Genomic DNA, 23,697 nt, shown 5'->3' with positions numbered 1-23,697 from the left:
GATAAGAGGTTTATTGTGCCGTTTCATTTTATTTCAATTGTTTCAGTTCTTTTGAATATATCGATTATCTAAATCGGAGGACCTACTTTTGCCCCATATTACTCTATGCCTCAACCCAATTCAAAGCCAGTCATCTGGCTGAGCTAAAGAGCTTTCATTAGAGCTTCAAGTTATGAAAACGAAAAAAAAAACCCTCTCGGTGACAATGTTTAATTGTATTGAACATTGCCGTGACCAGGATTCGAACCTGGGTTACTACGGCCACAACGTAGGGTCCTAACCACTAGACGATCACGGCTAACGAGGAGTTATATCATTGAATCATTTAAACATCTCCAGTTGATTCTGTATTTCATCATATGTTCTCATCATACAAGTAAGTTGTTTCGTTAGTTAGATTTGGATTGTTTACGCCAATATTTCACTGCTATACTTATAAATAATGCATTTGTTATTTTTAATTAAAGTTATAACAGATGCCTTAAATATGTTAAGAACGATGTTTTGTCTTATTAGAGTGTTTAGATAATGGATTGGGAAAGATCTCTACTGAATAATGGCCATGTAAAAAGTACCAATGTCTTGTTTTTCTCATTGCATTACCATTATCTTAAAATAGAGTCTAACAGTCCTTCCACATTTATCAAATAGGTGCAAAACCATCCATTCTTGCAATCATGTGCAACTGAAAGAATTCAAGAATATTTTCAGTCCGAAAAGATCTGGACAAAACCATGATTTGAACCCAAATACCTTCAGCATATAGCCGGGAACATTATCAGAATGCTAAGCAACGCTTCAAAGATAAAAGTAATGAGTGAAAAAAAAACTCACTCCTCTCCATGACAATGTTCTATTGCATGAAACATTGCCGTGACCAGGAGTCGAACCTGGGTTACTACGGCCACAACGTAGGGTCCTAACCACTAGACGATCACGGCTATTGAGGAGATATATAAGAGAGCCATTCATACATCTTCAGTTGGTTCTGTATTTCATTGTATGGTGTAATCATATAAGACAGTTGCTGCGTTAGTTCGATTTGGATTATATAAGCCAATATTCAAATGCTATACCAATAATGCTTTTGCTATTTTTAGTTATAGTTAGAGTTGTATTAATAATAAATTTTTTGTATTATGTAATAGATTTTTTTTCGCTTATTGTCATTTGACCGGGTGATGCCAGAGTGTTGAGAGATTTGATTGGGTAATATATTTACTGATGCTAAAAGCTCTAATTTCTGCTTTTTCTCGTTGTCATCACCATTCTCTTGAAATAGAGTCTAACAGTCCTTCCACATTTTTCAAAAAAGAGCGTTTTTTGTTAAAACAACCATTCGTGTGACAATTCAAAGATATTTTCAATACGAAAAGATCTGAACGAAATCGGGAATTGAACACAAAAATACCTTCAGCATATAACCGCGAACGTTATCACCAAGCCAAGCAACGCTCCAAAGTTCAACCTTATGAGAGAAAAAAGAAAATCCTCTCCGTGACAATGTTCTATTAGGTGGAGCATTGCCGTGACCAGGATTCGAACCTGGGTTACTACGGCCACAACGTAGGGTCCTAACCACTAGACGATCACGGCTATTGAAGAGATATATAAGTGAGCCATTTATACATCCTCAGCTGGTTTTGTATTTCACCATATAATGCAACCATACCGTTACATTACACCGTTACGAATATATCGACTTCCAAAGTAGAGCGCATGCGTAGAATTTGCTTTGACAATTGATTCAGTAGGAGCAATCGGTCCAATATACTTACGGAATAACGGTTTTTATAGAACAAAATTTTAACATACATTTTGAAGCTCTCAGCTTTTTCACATAACGAATTTTTAGCCAAACTTAGGCAAGAACATTCTTCTCTATTCGTTTCCTTAGACATGAAAGATCATATGGGTATAGCTGTCGCGAAAACGAGTCGTGATATCAAAAAGCGTGAATACCAGGTCCCAACGCATCACCTTTTTATCGATTTCAAGGCGGCATAAGATAGTAGGTATCGACCGCGTAGAGTTATGGAAAACTATAGACGAGAACAGCTTTCCCGGGAAGCTCACGAGACTGATAAGAGCGACGATGGAAGGTTCGTTTGGATCCCGCCGGGACTACGACAAGGCGATGGGCTCTCGTGCCTGTTGTTCAATATTGCGCTAGAAGGTGTTATGCGGAGAGCCGGGGTACGATTTTTACGAGATCCAGTCAATTTGTTTGCTTTGCGGATGATATATACATTGTCGACTGAACATTTGAAAAGGTGGTAGACCTGTACACCCGCCTGAAACGCGAGGCAGCAAAAGTTGGACTAGTGGTGAATGCGACCAAGACAAAGTGCATGCTAGCAGGTGGGGCCGAGCGCGACAGGGCTCGCCTAAGCAGCAGTGTCACGATAGACGGGATACGTTAGAGGTGGTCGACGCGTTCGTCTACCTTGGATCCTTGCAGACAGCTGACCATAACGTTAGCCGTGAAATACGGAGGCACATCATCAGTGAATGTCGGGCCTACTATGGCCTCTACAAGAAGCTGTGGTCGAAAAAGATTCACACACGCACCAAAGGTATCATGTACAAAACGCCCATAAGGCCGGTAGTTCTCTACGGGCATGAAACATGGACGATGCTCGAGGAAGACTTGCAAGCACTTGGAGTCTTCGAACGTCGGGTGTTTAGGACGATCTTTAGCCGTGTGCAGGAAAACGGTGTGTGGTGGCGAAGGATGAACCACGAGCTCTCCCAACTCTACGGCGAACCCAGTATCAAGAAGGTGGCCAAAGCTGGAAGGATACGATGCGCAGGGCATGTTGCAAGAATGCAGGACAGCAACCCTGCAAAGATGGTGTTCGCTTCGGATCCGGTTGGTACAAGAAGGCGTGGAGCACTGCGAGCTAGATGGGCGGATCAAGTGCGTATCGATTTGGCGAGCGTGGGGCAGAACCGAGGATGGAGAGATGCGGCCACGAACCGAGCGTGAAATTGTTATTCAGTGTTATCTGTTCAGATGTTAACTAAATAAATGAAATGCAATGAGATATGAACGGTTTTTTTGCATAAAAGTTTGCGTTTTCTTAACTTCTAAAAGTCGTTGATAGACTACTTTGACGAGAAATCTGAAATAAGAAAGACTGTGCGTACAACAAATTAATTTTAAAATAGTTTTGACTTAGTTTTTTTTTAACAAAAACTGCAAAAAAACATGAATTTTCTACGAAAAATACCATATTTTTCAAATTTTTGTCTGTTAAATGTCAGTATTCAAGCTGCAATTGTTTTTTTTTTACTTTTGTTGAACTTTCAAAATGGGTCCCAAAAGCAATTTTTCGTGAATTGTATAACATAAATATTTTTGAACTAAAAAAAATATATATATATGCACAATTCAATTTGTAGTTATAACAATATGCTCTATAAACTTCAGTTAAACAGTTAAGATGTAATTTCTTGCGAACATAAATCAACTTTCGAATAATCTTGTTTTTTTTATCATGAAAAAAAATCATTTTTTTGCGTAGTTTTTGTTGAAAAGCTATGTCAAAACCATTTTTGATTAAATTTGTTGTATACACAATTTGAAAACAACTAAATTGGCTCCAAAAGCATGTGAAAAGATCTGGAATTGGATGAGTATTCGTGAAGTTGTGGTCAAAAAAAGATGATTTTTTTGTAAATAGAGTAAAATTTAGAGTATTTTTAATTATGACTAGTTTTCACGGTAGACAAATTTGATATTCTACAAACTTTTCATAAATTTAATGTTGAAGAGGATGATGCCAAGAGCTTTAAAATTGGTTGAAAAAAAAAAAACAATGTTATGAAGACTTCACTGAAGGTCATATTTCATCACTTTAAAATTCACCTTCGAATCGCTTGCGCCACCTCTAAATCTTAATATTTTTGACTCAAATTTTGAGGTTTCTCCTGTGATTTGAATTCAGAAGAGCACAAGAATTTTTGGTTTTGAGAACTTTCGAAAAATCAGCCGCACCCTAATGCAGAAAATCATAATGATGCATAAAAAAATTCCTCTAGGGATTCCACCAAAAAATCCTTCAATGATTCTACCAGGAAGCCTTCAGGGATTCCACAAGAAATACGGCAAAAGAATTCATCGAACCTTCCTGCACGGTATGTCACCAGGAATTCCTTTGGAGATTCCGCTTGCAATATTTTGAGAGGTTTTCCCAGGTTATCATCCGGAGATTCTTCCAGGGAATCTGCAACTAACTATTTTATAAATTCCTCCAATTTTCCTTCAAAATTTTTTCCTGGTTTCCCTGAAGGGACCCCACAAGGCATATGTCCTGGGATTTATTCAGTTATTACTTCAAGATCTACCAAAAGTTCCTCTGAGGATTCCTAAAGGAATTTATCCATAAACTCCTTCCAGTATTTCTTGTAAGATTGTTTCCAAGCAATCCACCGGAGAATCATTTAGGAACTCCTTCAGGGATTGCTTCAAAAGTTCTTCTAGGGATATATTAAGGATTATCTCCTGGGAATTCTCTGGAAAAATTCTCCATGTTTTTTTTTTCCAGAAATTGTCCAAAAAAAATTTCCAAATGTTATTTAAGGGATTCAACCTGAAGGTATTCAAAGAAAGGAGTGCGGGTTGGAAAGCCCGAGCGAGCAAGAGTTTTTTTTTTCGTTGCGTCGCCGGTTTTGGTTCTTTGTTTTCGGCTTTCACGTTTGCCGGGCAGTGCGGGTTGAAGAGCCCGAGCGAGTAAGAGTTTTTTCATTGTGTCGCCAGATTGTTACGTTACGCGAAGCTGAAACTGGATTGTGGGTGCTCAGTCAAGGACGACGTATCAATTGGTGAGCTCATTTCATGCTTTTATTTCAAATCTGTAAAATTTGTATAACCACATTTAATCGTTCAGCGGTGAAACGGTAATATGATTTTTCAACAAACTATGAATGGTTCGTCGCTATGAGTGTCGGTGGGCATAAACTCTTATTTATAAACTATTTACGTTTTACATATTTTTTCCAAAAAAAACCCATTACTTTTACCTGTTTTTGTAATTTAAGAAATACTTTGGATGATTCGACACTACGCTCATAGTTTTACTTTATTCAACAAACTTTGCCACTGTGAGTGTCGGCATAAAAGTGTTATGTTATTGTCTAGCAAATCAAGTTTTTTTATACCTTTCATATGAGTAAAATACGATAACACATGCTTTCATCCTTACCACTGTAGGAATGATGCGTTTAGATATTTGTTCAACAAACTTTGAATGGTTCGTCACTTTGAGTGTCAACATTATTTTCTTCTACTTGTAAATTGTTATATTATATTCAAATGCATGTTTATATCCCACAAATACTTGTTTATCATGGTCTTATCGCTAATCAAATTGAATCCTGTGACCCAACGATCCTCCCAATTAACAAACATCCCTCCTAGTAACCTTTGTGGAGATGCAGAGGCAAACACGGTCTCCAAATAGCAAAGGTTACGCACTAACCCACAATCCCACCTGACTGCAAGGACGTGGCCGGCGCCGTTATTGACCCTGTATAAATAGAGGCACTGAATTATGCACACTGAAGAAGTGTATGGCCAATCCCAGCCGAACTTCTAGTTGATTCTTTGTGCATCTTCACTGACCACGGTCAATCACGGAATAGCAACCATTGATATGTGTAGTGGTCTAAGCTAAGCTAAGCTAAGCTCTAATTTTCCTAATTTTAGCTTTTTGTCAAAGTAGTCTATGAACGACTTTTACGAAAACAGAACTTTTTTTTACGAAAACGCAAATTTACACGCAAAAAGATTGTTGATATTTATTTAATTTTCATGGCATTTATTGGAGTTGCAAAAATAACACATCTGTTATGTTTTTTTATATAATGAACAATTTCATTTTATCTTTTGAATGCCGTCAAAAGATATTTTTCTATGTTTACCCCAATTAGATATATTCACAATCAAATTAGGTATGTTTTTGTGAAAAAAAACAACAATTACTCCCAAACGAAAGGAGATAGCGAGTTTCTTCACGCATTTTTTTAAAGCTCTAAAAGTGTTTCTTAGACTGCTTTGATGGGATATTTGAATTGAAAACGATAGAGCCAGAAACCAGTTGTTTAGATCACCCTATGTCACCGTAGGAAAAAAGCACTAAATCGGTCAATTTAAAACATACAAAAAAACTTTTTAAGGCTAAGTTGCTTGAAATTGAATGGTCTACAACTTTGCTGAAGCATGCATACTAAAATTTCTTCAAATAAGAAAGTTAGTTTCACCATTTGTATGAAAATATGGACCACCCTAATTTTCAATAACACCAAACAAAGGGCCTAACTAATACAAACAACTTTGTCGAATACCGTTTTTGTCTAATGTTTCATTCTAAAGCGAAGTACCGTCAAACGGGGTGACTTGCAACACTTTTCAACTTCAATCAACATAAACCATAATCTAAACGTAATCTAAAAATCTAAATTCCTTGTAGAACTTTGAATGGCCGGCTCGCCTACAGAATGAGATGATAGAAAATTAAATCGAATTATTTTGTCATATCAAAAGTCATCAAAAAGGTGAAATTTTTTAAATGTCCTTGTGCGGGGTGACTTGCAACACTCACTGCTAATTTAGTTTTTTCCAACAAAATGTTGATATTTTTTATTAGTCACACTTGTTAAGTATTGTTATTCATGTATTTAAAGCATTCGAACCAGTACAAGAACATTTAGAATACATTTTTGTAAGAAAATAATTGAGCTATTTTTGTATGGGAAAAAGAGGCGTTAAATCATCAAGGTCCAATATCTTAACCGAACAATATTTTTAACGAGTGTTTGTAGTTGATTGATGAATTATTACTCTTTTTATTATAAAGTAGACCTAACACAAAAGTTTTTAACTTATATAAAACTCTAAATTGCTTAGAAATAAAGTGTTGCAAGTCACCCCGCATAGGTACATGTGTATAAAAATTATTTATATTAAAAAGTTGTTGCTACAATTTCGTAAAATAAAGTTCGTCATATTATCACTTATTAGTTATAGAAACAACATGTAGAGTATTACTTTTGTACATTAAATCTATCTCATGTTTTCAGGTCACGATTTCGAACCTCCATCAAGTATCAATTTTCTAGACATTTAAAAGAATTATGTTTATTGTATAAACATATTTATAATAACAGTTTTAATCGTGGCCCCTACTTGAATTGTGAGTCACACGTATTGAAGCACCGATTTAAAACGAATTTTCTATTGAAAATTGTGTTTTATAGTGAAATTTAGTTGTAAATTACAATGTGTTGCAAGTCACCCCGCCGTTGCAAGTCACCCCGTTTGACGGTATGCACTTCAACAGAAAAGTAATCGCCTATCTCGATGCGTGGAAAATTTCTTGCGAGAAATGGTCAAGAAAAGCATTTTTCTTTGATCGCAGTACGCAGTTGAAAAGAAATGTCATTTCAAATGGAGCTCACTGTAGAAAATTTCTTGATCATTTCTTCCGCAGAAATTTTTACTTTTCTTGAGCGGAACAGCATACTTAGCTTAAAGTGCAAAATGCATCTTTCCGCGTAAAACTGCTTTCTGGATCTGGACCATAGTGCACTAGTCGAGCAGTCATGTCCAGAGCTGGGAAAAGTTCTGAAATTCACACTACAGTAGGCAAGCGCAGCAAATCACAGTCAGCGGAGCCAGTGAAACTCACGCCTATTGCTGCTGTAGGCAAAGTGCCTTGAAAATAGCAAAACACCCGTTGCTATGGGCAACCCAAAACTACTATAGAAAAATGTCCCGCTGCATTTCCCGCATTTACAGCCTTCAATGACACTACTGATTTAGAAAAATCACGTACCCAACGTAGGCTACTTGATGAGATTCATAATTTTGAACTACTGTATTAGAAGAACCACGTGATTTTCGAAAAAACTCAATCCTACTCCTATTACCATTCCCAACTCTGGTCATGTCAGTATATTGACTGTAAATTTCAAATAATCCATTCATTACTTGAACGTTTTGAAGGTCAATAATTATTTTAATAATTATAATGTATTCGATATTCTGTAGATCTCATGATTGAAGCGCAAACATATTTTCTCTATGGAAAATGATAAACTTAGTAAATCAGCCAAAGCAAATTTACTGCTTCAAATAACCACATGTATATCGCTCTATCTTTTATAAACCTAGAGGTTCACCTCCCACTTGTTCACTCCAGATGACGAATGATGTTTGCTCGGGCAGGAAATATATTGACCGCACAACATTGACTTGCTGTGAAAGAGAAAGAGCAAAACTGTTGAGTTCAATTCTTGCTATACTGGCAATCGTAAATTTATTAATAGCACTAAATTCACGTCTGCATACATATTTCAGCCAGAAAAGAAAAAAGGTTTGTGAAAATGCAATTCGTTGTTATGAATTTTTCGCAAAATCTCGTGTAACCCAACGTGTTTCATTGATATCATAATTAAAACGGAACGCCATTTCTTTCATCATCGCATCGGTAGAGCAAGTCGACTGATTATCACATTATTGCTCATCTCATTAGTGAGAAATTGTTTAGCGACAAACATTCTCAGCGTTGCAAGCGTATATTGAGAATCACGACTCTCGCTGTGCTAACAAAATCGTCTCAATGGATGTTTCATGAATGCGAAATAAGCCGGTTTTGCTTGCGAAATGTCGTCATTCTAGGAATGTAAAATATCCCCTCTCTGTAACGTTAGTTAAGTTCGCCATTCACGAAGCTTTCGAGATGTCGATGGTCGTGAAATCTCTGTCGATTCCTTCTCAGCGGCTTAAAGAGACGCATACCGATTTGATAGGGCCTTCCACTGAAGCGGAAAGTTCAACGACACTCGCAAAAGATCGTTAATTTGCTATCTAAATCGTAGCTGGTCTTATCTGAGGAATCGAGCAAAACCGGCTTAGTTGGCATTCCTAGCGAAGCTGCGTTCTACTGTTAAAGGGTGACGTCGTGAAGCAAATGCTGCTCTACGCTTTGCAAGCATTACGTTGTAAATACCGTAATACGGGGGCAAATTGATCAGTTGGGCGAATTTTATCAGTTCAGAATCGAATTAAAATTCTTTTCAAATTTATTTTTATACTTCACAGGTTTTTAGATACCCGACCAAACGGAAGAAACAAGATTATGATTTTTTATATTACCAGTTGTTATAAAAAACGTATCGTTTGTAGTAACAAGAATTCTAACAATATTTGTACAAAATAAATCAAGAATATAAGAAATTAAAATAATGTTACTGTTCATAACTTTGGATGTTATTTACAACAAACCCCAAAGTCAATGTCACCAGTTTACGGTACGTATCACGACAACATCCACCCGATCGATATCAGCATTCGGGCTACAATCTCACGGCCTGCAATTAAACCTTTAGCTGTTGTGAGACTCTATGCTCTCGCATCTAGAGCAACTCTGCGTCATACCTTGGCCGGATTCGTACTAAATGACACAACTAACGCGATGCTTTGGAACGTCGTCAGTGCGAACGCCATCGGAATGATATCATCACCTGGAAAGTGTGCAGTTGGGATTTTTTTCCTTCAACCGTTGATATAATGTTAAACGATATGGGTAACCTGAAGGTAAACATAGCATCGAAAATCTGTGGTAAATAAATTTCCTCCCAAACACGCAACGACAGCTTGTTTTTGTTTATTTTTCAGTTTTTCACAACTGCACTAAACTATTTAGGAGCAAGCTTTAGCCTTACACGCGAAAGAAAACAACTGCTAGCGAGGTCTAGACGTAATTAAGTTCTTCCGTAAGAGATGGACCAAGTTTAAATGATGAAGTCGTCTATCTTTCGCGTACTCTTATTATTTGTTTAAGATTAAAATTGGATAAGTTTTAATGAATTGATGATTTTACACGATTGGGAATGACAGAAAATGAAAAATCGACTTAAGAATACAAACTGAACCAAGGAACCAGGAAATTCTACCAGAATCTCAACGCATCTCGCAAAAGCATCGTATTGTGAGCTAAAATGAGCCCGGATAAGGATATTGACGGAAGGTCGCAAGATGATGGAAAGATGAAAGCAGCCCTGCAATGAACACCTGAATGACGCAGAGAACACAGACACAGAATTTGAGGACAGCGAAGGTGTTGCTATAATGGTTTCGGAGCCTAACTCATCAAAATGAGCCAGGGGAGATTGGCCGCTTTACTGCATTGACCGCAAGTCAGAATCTGGGAGGTGTTATGTTGTATGCTGTTTCTACAAAAAGGGCGAAAACTATCGTTCAATCACTATCTTAAACGCCACCTACAAATTGTCTGCTCCAGATCTGTAGTCTATCACATATAGCAAACGAGTTTGTGAAAAGTTATCAAGTTTCACCGACGGTCGCTTGACAACGGATTGGATATTTTCCGTGCGGCAAATTCTCCAGTAATTTCATGAATATCAGGTCCCTGTTGTCATACTGAGAGCCAGGTTCAACAATCGGATACGATTCTCATGAGATCCGGTCAGTTTGTCTGCTACGCGGACAACATAGAAAATCGTGGGAGAAAATTTGAAACGGTGATAGAACCTTAAACGCAAAGCAACGAAAGTCGGACTACTGGTGGTTCATTGATTTTAGGGCTGCTTGCGATTCAGTGTAGAGAAACGAGTGGCAGATAATGATAGAACATGGACTTCCGGCGAAACTAATTAAACTGTTTTGCACAACGTTGAAAGGATCAAAATCAAGTATACGGATCGCGGATGAAGATTCGGCATGCTCCGAAATCTTCGACAGATTGATTGATGTAGGCCGATGACTTTCGAACTAATTACACTTTATTGATACATACACTACCGTGCATAAGTTTGGGTTTACCCCTTAAAAACATACAAAAGCGTTCAGTAAATATCTCTGGGATTACAAGTCTAATGGATACTCTTTAAGCCGCATTCGAAAGGCAAAGAGTTATTCTTGCTTCGTATGTATTTTTCCAAAAACATTTTTTTAATTTTATATACTAAATTTTTACTTAAAGTTGTGAAATAGTAAAAAAAAAAACATACTGAAAAAACAAAGCTAATTTCTTCTTCTTCTTTCTGGCGTTACGTCCCCACTGGGACAAAGCCTGCTTCTCAGATTAGTGTTCTTATGAGCACTTCCACAGTTATCAACTGAGAGCTTTCTTTGCCGATTGAACGACCCTCAGCATGGTCATGCTGAATAACTGCGCGTTTACCGCTACGGCTTTCTGGGCCCCAAATTTCCTCAACATTGAATCGATCAAAATTTTAAAACAAGGTGTCATTTGAATCATAATGTTATATTCTTTGAAGGGCGCTCACGATATTTTTGCGGAAAAATATGAAAACTATTTAAAACCAATGAAACAGTCATTCAAGTCATCATAAGTTTGGGTTCACCTCTCAGTATGATGCAAATCGTGCAAAAGTTTGGGTTCACCTAAGCCGCAGGAAAATCATTTTTGTCAATATCTCTGCCATTTTTCAACCGATTTTATTTATTCATAGCTTTTTCAAATGCAAATAATGGCGCGTACATGATTGGTTTGAGATTTCACAGATTTTTCAGATTTAAGTAAGTTCAGGTGATCCCCAACTTTTGCACGATACACCATACAAAGGGGTGAACGCAAACTTTTGCACGATGACTTGAATGACTGTTTCATTGATTTTGAATAGTTTTTTGGTTTTTTCCGCAAAAATATCGTGAGCGCCCTTCAAAGAATATAACATTACGATTCTAATGACACCTTATTTTAAAATTTTAGTCGATTCAATGCTGAGGAAATTAGATATGTTTTTTCAGTATGTTTTTTGAAAAATGTCATTACTTTAAGTAAAAATGTAGCACACAAAATTCAAAAAATATTTTTCGAAAACTAAAATAAAATAAACTAAATTAAGTATTGTTTAAGTGCCAAATTACTTTACCGAAAAATATTTTTCAATAATTTTAGAAATTTATGTATCAAGTAGGGCTGTAGCAACTGACTATTTTGAAAATAGAAAATTTAGAAACCTCTTTCCTGAAAAAAGAAACTAAACAAGAATCAAAAAGTAACCGAAAAAAATTTTTTTTATTACTTTCTCCTGACATTATCACAAATAATTTCTTCAGGTTAGATGGATGGATAGAAATCTTTATTACAGATTTTTATTTTTCAAAAGAAGTTTTTTTTAAGTAAATATTTCCCATGAAATCTAGCCAAGATTGTTCCTAAGGAATTCTTAAAAAAATGTTTGCTTGGGTATTTCAAAATAAAACCTTTTTTTCAAAAAGTATCACAAAACTACTTCAGAGATATTTCTTTGGAAATTCGTCCACAAATTTTGAGAAATTTCTCAAGGAAGTTTAAATTTTTTTTTTTCAAAATTCTTCCAGGAGTTTCTGAAGAAGAAGTTTGCCATCGCAACTTCCAGAAAGCAGAGAAAACGTGAAACAAAAATCTTGGCGTATTCCTAAAGCAAATCTTAGGGTAACTTGTGAAAATTATTAAGTCAACCTTGATGAATAAGGATTTCTAGAAGAACTCACCCTTGAAGAAGTTCCAGAAGATTTTGTAGATTCTTGCTAAGATAATTAAATAAAATCAATTGAATCTTACGATAATATCCCGCAGGATTTTGTGAAGGAAAAATTGCAAAACATAGGACGAAATCTCTGTGTATGAATGATCGGAGAAATCCTGGAAAAGAATTGCTGTAGTATTAACTGGTGTGGAGCTTTGAATGAAATTTTGAATATTCCTTGGGGATTATTCAAGAATTTCGTTGAAGAGTGTTCGGAAAAACTCCAGTAACACAGCGGAACAAAAATGACATTTTTACGTGTCTCAAGGATCAAATTATGTGTCTCGAGTAGATTTGGGGTTGCTGAATCTGATGCCATTTTCAGAAATGTTCCAGCACGTCACAATTTTTAGCTACAGGTCACCAAAGTTGTATAAAACACTGGTTTTATTGATGTTTACATTAAATTTAAAGTATAATTTATCAAACTTTTTTGTGATCTAATCCACTAAGCATGCTATTTTGCACTTTCATTTTGGATAAAATTTGATTGAAATTGCGCGATTAAATTTGGATTACACCGATTTTTTCGACATGCTTGCTTTCTCCATACAAAATTCGTCGTTTCTCTTATATGGGAAAATACAATACTTTTTTAAACCATTAAAAAATAACTTTTCCGCATCGAAAACATTATAAACTTTGCCGATAAGTATTGTTATACACATAAAGTTTGAATTCTGTATCAAACTAAGCAAATAAATTGCCTTACAAGCTGGAAAACTTGCATGCAAGTTGGCCAAAATAGTCAATTTTTGCATTTTCAACAGCTTATATCTCAAAAACTAGACGTGCTATGATAATTTTGAAAAGGGGCCGTCCATAAATGACGTAGCATTTTTACACTGATTTTTTACACCCCCCTCCCCTCTCGTAGCATTTCATCACAAATGCTGGTACTTCCCCCTGGAAAATACGTAGCATATCGAGCACCCCCCCCCCCCTATTTTTTTATTTGTTTTCCTTAGTGACTGGGTTGAAACAAAAAAAAATGGAATTGAGAAGTTCAATACAAAGTTTGATATTAATAACTGACTGAAATGAAAGGATAATCTATTTTAACAGTTTTATATACAGTAGCGCTCAAAAGTAATTTGGAAAAGTTTTAAATAGTTTCTTATAGACTAAATTATATTACTATTGCTGTTCTTACCATAAAAAACAAGTTTACTATAAAATATGTGAAAAAAATTGATTGGATTGATGAAGCTCGTTACTGTCGAGTTAGGGTCCAATATATTTTATAATATATTGAACAAAAATTTCGTTATATTAGGGGATAGTTTTTTTTAATTATTCGTTGTTAGGAAATAGATTTCAATGAAGATGAATAAGAAAATAGATTAATTTGAAATTAATCATCGTCAATATTATCCAATATAAAATCTTTTTAGCAAACAGTGGCCAGATACATAAAATATTACACTTGAAATATTTGGAATGTTTAGAAAATTATACAAATACAATAACTTCTATTAATATTTCAGTTGATTTTCATTATCGTTTCCATACTGAAATAATCTTACGCAACCTATAATGAAACCGTTAAATAATAAAAAATCTTCAAATTACCGAGTTATTAACAAAATTTAATGATAGGGCAATTTTGTTAACACTCGAATCTATTATCCTCATTTATGTTCAGGCTATTCCATCAAGAGCATTGATATTAAATGCTAAATGTAATATTTGCCAAGAAGAGCATATTTTATTTTCTTGAAGAAATAAAGCCCCAATAGAAAATATGGATAACACTAAAACGGCTGACTTTATGTCATGTTAACAAATGGCAAAAACAAAGTTCTCCAAGTAGTTAGAGCATTGATTCGTATTCAATTTATTAAACTTATTTTGTTTATTTATAAATTTATTAATTTAGACGCGAATATAATATAATATTTACATAATTTTTTAAAGCTTCAAAACATCTGTTTGATTGCATTTATCAAGAAAATCTAAAGTTTCATAGAATTTTCAATCTTGTCATATGAATGTTTTGAAGCTTAATCATAATTTTATAACCCAAGTTTATAAGTAAAAAAGAAGGTTTCATAAAAAATAATTGTATGCAATTTTTTTCAGCGCCTTTCTTTTTACGGACTTGATTTAAAATGCTACGTCCACTAGCTAGGACCCCTCCCTCCCCCTCGTCACACTTCGTCACAAATTCGTGAAGACCCCCCTCCCCCCTAAAAAGCTACGTCATTTATGGACGACCCCAAACAGCAATGGATTCAGCAACCCTTAATTGAGTGAATAGCGGTATTTTGGTGCTTGAGACAAAAACGTGTTCCGCAGTGTAATCCTTGGATGAAATGCTGGAGAAATCCCCAGATTATTTTTTAGAGGAATAATGAAAAACAGGTCGAATTATTTAAAATGTTCTCAATGGTTTCACTCGAGGAATTTTTGGAGCAATTCTTTCAAAAAACCGGAGATGAAATGACGAAGAAATTCTTGTTGGGGCTTTTGGAAAAAAAATCCTTGAGCGAATTTTACCAAAAACTCTGGAATTTACCGTTAAAGGTTTTCATGAATGAAATTATGTGAGAATTTTTATAAGATCTTTTAAAGTAACAACAAATTGGTTGAAAAATTAGTGAACAAATATCTGAAGGAAGTCTTAGGATAGCCTTTGGATTTTGTTTTCAAAGTAATCTCTGAGAAAATTACTGGTGGTAGCAGCGTTGAAATGCTCAAGGATTTCCTGAAGCAAATTCTGGAGAAATTCCTTTAAGCCTCAATTAAAAAAATGATGAAAGAATTGTTAGAGGCATTTCTTGAAGAATTTCTGGAAAAAAGCCTGTATTATTTCCTGGTAGTATTTCAGATGAAATCTCTAGAGAAACCGCTAGGATAATTCCTGAAGCTGATCTCGTGAAATAGGACAAGAAATTTTGCATCATAATTATCCGCGAGCAAGATAAGTAAAGAAGATACTTTAGAAACCATTTTGGTTTAAATAGAAACTTTTCAGAGACTTGATTAAAATAGAGACCAAGTCTCTAAAAAAACCTGCTACCCACCTGTTACGTTAATCTATTACCGATTAAATATACTGCCCGTAATTGCATATCTATAACATTCGACAAAAGTAGGCATTGAGTAAATGGGATACCAAGTGTGCATTTTATAGCAGTATGGGAGGAAACTAAAATTTCAAAAAATCATTAGGAATTCAAAAGTTCTAAATTGAGGCTGAAATGTTGTACAACTCATATCGCATATTGGGTGAATAGTCAGAAAATAATTCTGATAGAAATTTCTTTCCTACTGCATTACGAGGCTCATATATAATCTCAATGTGACTGTTATGCGGTTACAATTACCAATGCAATGTGACAAAACCACTTGATATTTTTTCGAATTTTCTAGAACAATCTCACAGATTTTAGTAAGTTGATCGAAAGTATTTGTCATTTGATGACTCTCCCCGGTATTAACTCGAAGTTGTTAAAAATGTCGAATGTGACACATATGCAGTTATGGGCAGCATAGAGATATTGAAAACATCACCATGTTTTGGTAAGTCGACACAATTTCACATTCGAAATGATCCTCAGTGAACTGCTCAAATAGCGTGTTAATAGCGGCGCAGCCGATTTTTTTTTCAATTTAAGAAAATTTCCTGCAAATAGTGGTAGCTCTGGATTTTTACGCAAAAATCCTTTGTCGGGAATATATTCTACTATGAATTATTGCCTTAAAGTAATTTCCTCGATTGTGATCGAAATTCCCTGACAATTCAGGTTTTTTTTTTAAGTTGAATAAAATTCCCTGATAATTCCAGGTTTTTTTTAGGTAGTCAGGGTGTCTAAAACTTGAAAAATTGACGATTCTGCTTGGGCTACATTTTTTAAGTTCCTTCATACCAAATGGCTCAATTAGAAAGACTTAATCTAAGTTACCTAAGAATTAATTTTGATTATTTTTTTTCCAAAAACTGGGGATTTAAAACGGTTTGAATTTCGATTTTTTTATTTACAGATATAAACTATAAATTGAAATATCCAATAGACCAACACTAAACATATTTTAACAAACTTTTATGGATTGTTAGCACTGAAGATTATTTAAGGTTACTTGAGAATAGGTCGTCGATATTTTAGATATCTAAATCTTATTTTTTTCCTGGTGAAAAACACCGCTTATAACTGCTGGACCCGTTGAAGAATTTATTTTTTATGAAGGAAATACTCTACTGGGAAACCTGAAATCAGAAGGCACAGTAAGTGGTAGATTAGTTTTTATTTTTAGTCGGGTAGGCAAAACTACAGGGATTACCGTGCACTAAATATGAACTTATGTATCAATTGATGCATCAAGTGGTAGGTATTCAACCGACCAAAGTTCCACAAAAAGGCAAAGTTTAATAGTTTCCTTCTAAGAATGCCTTGGGAATTATGAATTAGACAATGCCCATGGCTGGATACTGGAAGAAGTTTTAAACTGGTGAAACTCGTTTTGAATCAAATAAGATTTTTGATGGGAACTATACTGCCCATAAAAGCATAACTGTCCTGTATTGATTTTCGAACCAACACCTTTTTTCATCGCAACATTCACGATTTAACATATCGATTTTATCATACATATAAAAATTACCAAACTTTGTTAGAAAATATTGTGGGAAATATGAAGTTAGTGTAGTCCCATATTGAAAAAATGAAGGCATAAAAGTCTCTATATGAACTTTCAACCCAAATAGCAACTGCGAAACTTGATTTATGTTCTAGTTTATATTTTTTGCTAATCAATAGAAGCAAAATGAGTACTCTGTACATTGGTGCTCAATGAATATGGCATGCAGGGATGTTATAAAGATTTGTATGAGATGGCATACTTCAAGCTTTGAGCGTTATTTTCTCAACACCTACTTTTTCCATATCGAACAGTTATGCCTTTATGGGCAGTATATTTCTCCAAACAACATTTAAAAGTTCTCCTGTAATTGTGGCTAAAAAGTTTTACATAAATCCAAAAAAAAATCATATTAGTAATCCATCAAGGATTTTAAGAAGCATTTCGTCAAGAACTAACCAAAAATCTTCACAAGAATACCTAAACGACCTTACCATTTTTTCATCCTTCAAAGCTCTTGCCAAGAATTCAGGGAGAATCTAACAAGAAATTCGTTGAAAAAGGCTGGGAGAATCCACGGTAAATCAGTAGCAATCCATATGAAATCTCATCAAGAATTTCATAACAACTTTATTACTACTGCTACCCGACCAGTGGATCACAACAAAATTGTAGCACAATTATATCAAGATTTGTTAAAAATAACAAAATTTGTTTCATATTTGTTAGAAGCACTTTTAGTTGATGAAAGAAATTTTAACATAATTAAAACAAAATCAGCTATACTAACAAAAGCTGTTTTAAATTTGTTGCAATTTAAAACATAATTGTAACTCAATATGTTATACAATTTTTGAAAGCAATTATTTATAACAAATTTTGTTACAATTCAGTTATGAAAAATAACAATAAGAGTTATATTTGTTTGATTTGAAACATAATGAGTTAAATTTTTGTTTGAATTATAACATTATTTATTTTGTTTCAATTTAGTTTAATGTAGAGGAAATTGTGTTAAAAAAAATGTTATTTTAACTACTTACCAGCCAAAATTATAACATATTTTGTTAGAAAAAAACGTGCTAACTGAGTAACAAAAACTGTTACAACTCTGTTGGAATCCACCGGTCGGGTACTACTTTGAACTAGTCAAGCTAGTGATAAGAACAAGGATTCACCAAGAATCAGTATCAGTATCTCCAGGTATCCGTCAAACGAAATTCTTAATGAAACTGTCCAGGTTTTTAAAAGGAAACCACTTAAATCTTTCAAGAAATTTTGGAACTTCCTTTTTTGCATAGCTATACAACCACTTCTACGAATCTGCGCAAGAAAAATCAGCCTAAGATCTGTTTTTGAATCTACTACAAACCTTACTTTGCCGCCAGAAACCTTCAAAGCATTTCACAAGAAATTGTTAGAAAATTGTGAGAAAAATTTGCCAAATGCAGGAAACTAACGATTGTTCTTCGCTAAAACCTTTAGCTATCTCTGTAGTAACTCAACAAAAATTAGTCATGATGCGAAATGCGAGTTGTCAGACAGTCGCACATCAAAATTTTCTTTACGAAATTTTCTAATTTCGTTTGTGACACTCCGAATGAAACAAACTGGTATTCTCATGTCTGAAATACATATTTGCTCGGTCAATGCTGTAAATTTCCAGATATTACCTGGTCATTTATGATTCCTGGATTTTCCCACTTTTCTCGGATTTCCCGATGAGTGAACACTCTGCACAATATACATGGAGCATCATGACAGGAAAAAGTATGGCTAAAAGATATTACATTGGATACTTCCTCGCTTATTTTTCTTCGGGCCGAATACGAGCTAGGAATCGGGCATACATTTTAGAGAAGACTAAGTAGATGTCATGCGGTAGAAAACTTTTGGAAATACCAAATTTATAAACCCCGGAAAACAGATCTTCTGGTAATATTTTTTGAGGTGCTTACACCGAACATTCTTGCAAGAATTCATTGAAGATTTCTCAGATGTCGTAGAGGTGTGTGAAACATGTTTTTGGGAAAATCCTTTTGACGGTTCTAGACACAATCGTGGAACGGTTTAAGTGGAATCAGTTTGGTAAAATACTTAAAAATCCATTGAGGTTTTTCAGAGATATCAACGGAACCTGTCAGAAATCAACATTGCAAAACTAAACAAAGGATCCTACGAGGTGTTCTCTGGCCTAGTTAATCTCGGGACCGACGGCTTTACTTCCCTTCCGTAGAATGTCGCCATCATAACCTTTACGTTATAAGTGACTATCTCGGGGATGGGATTCGATACCAGGTTCTCGACGTAAGAGGCGTGAGTTGTAACCACTACACCGGGCCCGTCCCTACGAGGTTTTCCTGTTCAATTTTCTCGCTGGAGCATTTCTAAATTTTTGAAGTTATTTCTAACGAAATTAATAAACAATTATTAAATAAAGCTATGAGACAAAATATACGAAGCGGTTTAAAATTTATTTAATTATTTTGGTAGGAATTCGAAAGAGTTGTGTTAAGATTTCTCAAAATGGATCGGAGATTTCTTCTACCTTTCTTCCGAAGATTGCTCTAGAATTTCTGTTAAGTGTTGAACTAGCGTTACTTTAAACACTTGAATAAAGACAAAACAAAAAGTCAATAAAAAGTGACTCACAACCAGCCCCGGTTAATTAGTCTACGTTTGATTGACGAGAAATAAATTAATGAAGTTAGTTTGGCCCTTTTGTTAAACATAGGCCCTTTTCCAATTTGTTAATTTTATTGATTATTGAAATGATTTGCATAAGTCTTGAAAAGAATCAAACGGCTATGTGAAAAAAAAATCAATATAATGGCAAAATATGTATTATAAAAAAAAACAAATGAACGAAATGGCCAGTATGATATTGATGGAAATATTCATTAAGGCCCACTTAGGCGGCATCCACAAATTACCTCGCCTCGCCCCTCCCCCCCCCCTTCGAGCGTTACGACTCATACAAAATTTACGGAGGGGGTCGAAAATATCCAATTTTAGCGTTACGTAATAAATGGATGCCGCCTTATGTCCAGTTTCATGTGATCCTTCCCCAAATTTGAATTAAACCACCTCTATACATGTGTTTTAGATGCTGGTGAGAGTACGTAAGGGTAATTTGTTACGAATAACGAAATGAAAAATCGAGTTTCCTTTCATTTTACAGTTTTTTTTCAAATTTACGCTAGAATTCCCCATTGGCGAAGCTAGGATTTTTTTCTGGAGGGGGTTTACCGTAGTAATGTCCGTAGCAAAAATCACGATTTTGAAATGTCTTAGATTTTTAGTGATTTTATTTGTTCGTGATTTTGTCTCATATCGGTGTACATCAGTGATAATTTTAAATTTAAATTTTGACTACGGAAAATATTCATTCTTAGTCTAATCCAGTGAACAATTCCTTGAAAAATTCTTCCAAGGAACTCACGAGGAATTTCCCTTTGAAAAATTTCAACTTTTTAAGGTATTCATCCATCTACTTTCATAAGATTCCTCTGAGAATTTCCACGGGAGTGTCGTCATGGATTATTTTTGTACTTTATCAGATTTCACTGAGTTCCTCCTGGGATTCCAACGGAAAATCATTCCCAAGCAGCCATTCCACGAAACACCGATCTAATGGGTCACCGAATTCCGTGAAAATTTGCTATTTTGTTTTCTTATCCGAAATACGGATACACGTGTTTTTGGATTTGTTGATTAGGGTGACCATTTTCGAAATGGGGTGACGATTTTGCAAAATGTTTATTAAAAAATACAACTTTTGAACCGTTTGACCGGTTTTTAACTATTTTGGACGAAATGAAAGCTAAAGATTTTGACTTTTAAGAAAAAATATTAAATTTCACAAAACAAATGGTTTTTTACTTGGAAAAAAAAATCACAAATTTGCGTTTTTTCGTATTTTGAAGGCCTCAGAACAAAAGGGGCTATTGCTGTTCTCATTTTTTTTTTTTGAAAGTTCAGAAAGTTTTACGTTTACTGTCAAATTTTCAGCTATGTATGTTTTTTAGTTTTTGAGATATATATTTTTGAAAATAAAATTCAGTCATTTTTCATCGGCACGCATATTTATTAAAAAAAAAATCATAACTTTTGAACAGCTCAACTGATTTCCAATCTTTTTATGGAATGAAAGCTTAAGATTTCAACTTTCAAAAAACAATATAAAACACTGAAAACATTTTTTTTACATGTAAATATATAAAAAATTTCTAAAAATCTAGCATTTCTAATATTTTTTCATATAAAAACAATTTTTTTTTTCAGTGTTTTAATTTTTTCTGACAAGTTGAAATCTTATGCTTTTATTCCATAAAAATAGATTAGAAATCGGTTGAGCTGTTCAAAAGTTATGATTTTTTGAAAAATAAAAAATCTAATGCGCTGAGACCTAAAGTGTGTGCCGATGAAAATTTTTTTATTTTCAAAAAAATATATATCAAAAACTAAAAAACAAACTTCGATGATAATTTGACAGTAAACGTAAAATTTTTTGAACTTGAAATGAAATGAGAAAATGAGAGCCGCAATAGCCTCTTTTGTCCCAAGGCCTTCAAAACACGAAAAAACGGAAATTTGTGATTTTTTTCAGGTAAAAAACAATGTTTGTAAAATCTTTAGCTCCTCCTGGCCCCCCCTTGTCCTTACGCCAATGGAATTCCCGTAAACTCACAAATGGATCACAATCCACAAGCTTTCGACAATGTTAATTTGGTTGACAGGTTGTGCCAGCGCCAGACACTGAATTTGCGGACAAGCTTTAAAACAGACCCTTCAAGAGAACATCTGTCGAATTGATGGACATTGCAACATTATCAAGCTCCCCACCGCTGTTTATCACCTGCTGTTCTTCTCCCTTGTATCGATTACTACATCATGAGCTAAAAACTAAACGCAATGTAACTCGAAACATTCCAACCGGCTTAATGAGCAACTACACTGCTAATAATTGTATAACTGTCCCATATTGATTTTCGAACCAACACCTTTTTCGAACGCAACATTAATTTTGTACATTACCATGCATATAAAAATTAACACACTTAGTTTGAAAATAATGCAAAAAATATGGAAGTTAGTGCTACACAGCTAAAAATATGTTGTAAATTTAAGTTTATTTTCATGCACATATTTGGAGCATCAAAATAAACCTAAATTCCAACGACCAATCCATTAGTTTTCAATCGAATTCACTTTAAATTTACACGATAATGTAATATTCATATTCAAGAATTTTTAGTTGAAAATTAAATGTATATTCATTGGAGTTTACATGATGCTGTAACAACGCACGAATTTGATTTATTTTTACAGTAGACTTCAGTTTACACTACATTGAAATTTAAATATATTTTTCTGTGTACGTTCTGTTGCTAGAGTTATGGGACTATAGTAGTCCAGTTTAGAAATATAAGGGCACAACCGTCTCTATATGAACATTCAACCCCAATAGCCTCTGCAAAACGTGAATTATGTTCGAGTTTATATTTATTGCTGATCAATAGGAGCATCATAAATAATTTGTGCGGTTGTGCTTAATGAATATGCCGTGCAGAAATGTACTAGAAGATTACGAGCATTTGTATGAGAAGACAAACTACGAACTTTGAGCCTTATATTCTCTATGCCTAATTTAACATATGGGACAATTATGCTTTTGTGGGCAGCGCTATCAAGGACAGACGGGGCACGCATTCCGACGTGGAAAATCGAAAGCCCGGTGTCGCACTGAGAATGGAAAACCCACCAAACACGTGGCGGCGACATTCCCGAGCTGGTATTATCCGGGGCCTCGAAACATAAACCATTTTTATTGAGGTTCATGTGCTATCAGCACTCATTAAGGTCGGCTTTCAGGGGACAGAGAGCGCGGTTATTCGTTCAGAATATAAAGGGCAAAAATAAAAACCATCTGTAGGTAAGCCGCTTAAGAATTATGAAACAAATAAAAAAAACGAGCCTCCTGAATTCAGTTCAACCGGTTTCAGAGATTAAGGTGATGTATTGCATTTTTGCTTCGAGGAATGGAGGTTATTTGATACCGTGACGAACGACATTATCAATTTCTTCAACCCTAAACATTACCAAGAAGAATTTTAGAAGACAATGAAATTTGCTGATGGAGAAACGACACACAAAAGTAAATGCAAGAATCACATCCAACAAGATATGATTCTATCGAAGGCAATTTCAACAAAACGACGAGATAGAACCCAAAAATGTTTTCAAGGCGCGCTAAAACTAAGTAAAGCTGCTATTAATAGATGTCTCATCATCTGGCCGAGCCGAGAAAACACCGTCAGCGTTTTCGAGAATGACGACGGTCCACGCCAACGACATTGTACCATTTTCCTCTTGAGGCAGCGATTCCTAAAGTTGACGAAATTTCCCCCATGTAAAATGAGCAGTTTCCATATAGTTCTTCTTTCGGGTCTTCCTTAGAGTTTGTATCCTTCCCGGTCGGTACAGGATCTTTTCGTAATGGAAATTTCCTTGACTTCCCTGGGCATAGAATATCATCGTACCTGCCACACG

The 23,697-nt window shown here is 34.9% G+C and overlaps 1 protein-coding gene and 3 non-coding genes across 8 annotated transcripts in view; all 4 read right to left on the bottom strand.

Annotated features, from left to right (window-relative positions):
- The window catches only part of LOC5578225 (calcium uniporter protein, mitochondrial), a 472,328-nt gene that overhangs the window by 427,728 nt on the left and 20,903 nt on the right, over positions 1 to 23,697 (bottom strand). The window lies entirely within an intron of this gene.
- Positions 227 to 298, bottom strand: Trnah-gug. Its single transcript has one exon. It is a non-coding gene; the product is annotated as a tRNA-His (tRNA).
- On the bottom strand, positions 870 to 941 carry Trnah-gug. Its single transcript has one exon. It is a non-coding gene; the product is annotated as a tRNA-His (tRNA).
- Trnah-gug lies at positions 1,525 to 1,596 on the bottom strand. Its single transcript has one exon. It is a non-coding gene; the product is annotated as a tRNA-His (tRNA).

This window comes from Aedes aegypti, chromosome 2, assembly GCF_002204515.2.
Source record: "Aedes aegypti strain LVP_AGWG chromosome 2, AaegL5.0 Primary Assembly, whole genome shotgun sequence".
NCBI lineage: Eukaryota > Metazoa > Arthropoda > Insecta > Diptera > Culicidae > Aedes > Aedes aegypti.
This window is presented reverse-complemented; position numbering and strand designations above follow the sequence as displayed.